Source organism: Mustelus asterias, chromosome 28, assembly GCF_964213995.1.
Source record: "Mustelus asterias chromosome 28, sMusAst1.hap1.1, whole genome shotgun sequence".
NCBI classification, from domain to species: domain Eukaryota; kingdom Metazoa; phylum Chordata; class Chondrichthyes; order Carcharhiniformes; family Triakidae; genus Mustelus; species Mustelus asterias.
The window spans coordinates 8,715,432-8,717,311 of NC_135828.1; the positions used below are offsets into that span (position 1 = coordinate 8,715,432).

General features: G+C 49.4%; 1 pseudogene; it reads right to left on the reverse strand.

Moving 5' to 3' along the window:
* Positions 1-1,551: 1,551 nt before the first annotated feature.
* LOC144480363 (5S ribosomal RNA) lies at positions 1,552-1,670 on the reverse strand (annotated as a pseudogene).
* Positions 1,671-1,880: the final 210 nt, after the last annotated feature.

A 1,880-nucleotide genomic window follows, 5' to 3' on the forward strand; every position in this document is an offset into this window, starting at 1 on the left:
CGTGCCATATGGTGGCACAGTGGCTGGGCGGCAAGGTGGCACAGTGGTTAGCACTGTTCATAGACTCATAGAATCCCTACAGTGCAGAAGGAGGCCATTCGGCCCATCGAGCCTGCACCAACCACAATCCCACCCAGGCCCTATCCCCGTATCGCCACATATTTACCCTGCTCATCCCCCTGACATTAAGGGGCAATTTAGCATGGCCAATCAACATAACCCGCATATCTTTGGAGTGTGGAAGGAAACCGCAGCACCTGGAGGAAACCCCCGCAGACACGGGGAGAACGTGCAAACCCCACACAGACAGGGACCCAAGGCCGGAATGGAACCCAGGTCCCTGGCGCTGTGAGGGAGCAGTGCAAATCACTGTGCCACCATGCCACCCAAAATGTACGTCGCCCAACTGGTTAATATTATAAAAAGTTACACTGTATTTACACGGCAAATCTCTATTTTAATTCTGAAGCTGAATGTTGAACTTGGGACTTTCTCTCTGTTGAATTTCTTACCGTAATTCACAAACTCGGCCTTCCCGGCACTGGGAAATCCCCGGGAAATCCCCGGATGCGCAGTGAATCTGAGCTGATTGTTGCCTGACCTTCTATCCTGCCCTAACCCCGTCACCAAATATATCATTCATTACATTTCAATCCCTCTTCAGCTCTGAAGAAGAGTCGCAAGGTCTCAGAACGTTAACTCTGTTTCTCTCTCCACACACGCCGCTGAAATTATTCAGCATTTTCCGTCTTTATTTCAGATTTTCAGCAGCTGCAGTATTTTACTTTCATTTGAGTGTTTAATTCACTGCTGTTTCTTTTCCAGGAATACCAACCTTGGAGAAGTGCTTCCTCCTCTCCTCGACGCGATTCCTATTTGTTTCTTTTACTCTGTTCATTTTCATCGCTTTCCATTTCCCTCTTGGTGTTTGACAAGGTGTTTACCTAAACTCACTTCCACAGCCAATGTCTCCTTCTCTCATTACTGTGGAATCCAACTGAAGTTCCATTCCAATGAAAACAGTTTCACCTCCCCAACTGAGCCATCTTTCACTTGTTCTTCAGTTTTGCTCTCATTGAGTACCGACCTTTGTTCTCCTATCAATACATTCTTACCTTCAAGCCACTATAAGCACCTTCTTTAGTCCATAAAGGTACCATTAACACCCCCTAGGGTGGCACGGTGGTTAGCACTGCTGCCTCACAGCGCCAGGGACCCGGGTTCAATTCCCAGCTTGGGTCACTGTCTTAAAGTTTATTTATTAGTCAGAAGTAGGCTTACATTAACACTGCAATGAAGTTACTGTGAAAATCCCCAAGTCGCACACTCCGGCACCTGTTCAGGTACACTGAGGGAGAATTTAGCGTGGCCAATGCACCCTAACCAGCAGATCTTTCAGTCTGTGGGAGGAAACCAGAGCACCCGGAGGAAACCCACGTAGACACGGGGAGAACGTGTAACCTCCACACAGACAGTGACCCAAACCGGGAATCAAGCCCGGGTCTCTGGCGCTGTGCGGCAGCAGTGCTAACCACAAGTGCTAACCCAGAAAGCCTACTGCACCTGGTATTCCCAGGCGGTCTCCCGTCCAAGTACTAATCAGGCCTGCGTCTGTTTAGCCTCCAAGATCAGATGAGATCGAGCCTTTTCAGACTAGTATGGCCGTACGGAGTCTGCACGTTCTCCCCGTGTCTGCGTGGGTTTCCTCCGGGTGCTCCGGTCTCCTCCCACAGAGTGAAAGATGTGCTGGTTAGGTGGATTGGCCATGCCAAATTCTCCCTCAGTGTACCCGAACAGGCGCCGGAGTGTGGCGACTAGGGGATTCTCACAGTAGTTTCATTGCAGTGTTAATGCAAGCCTACTTGTGACACTAACAAATA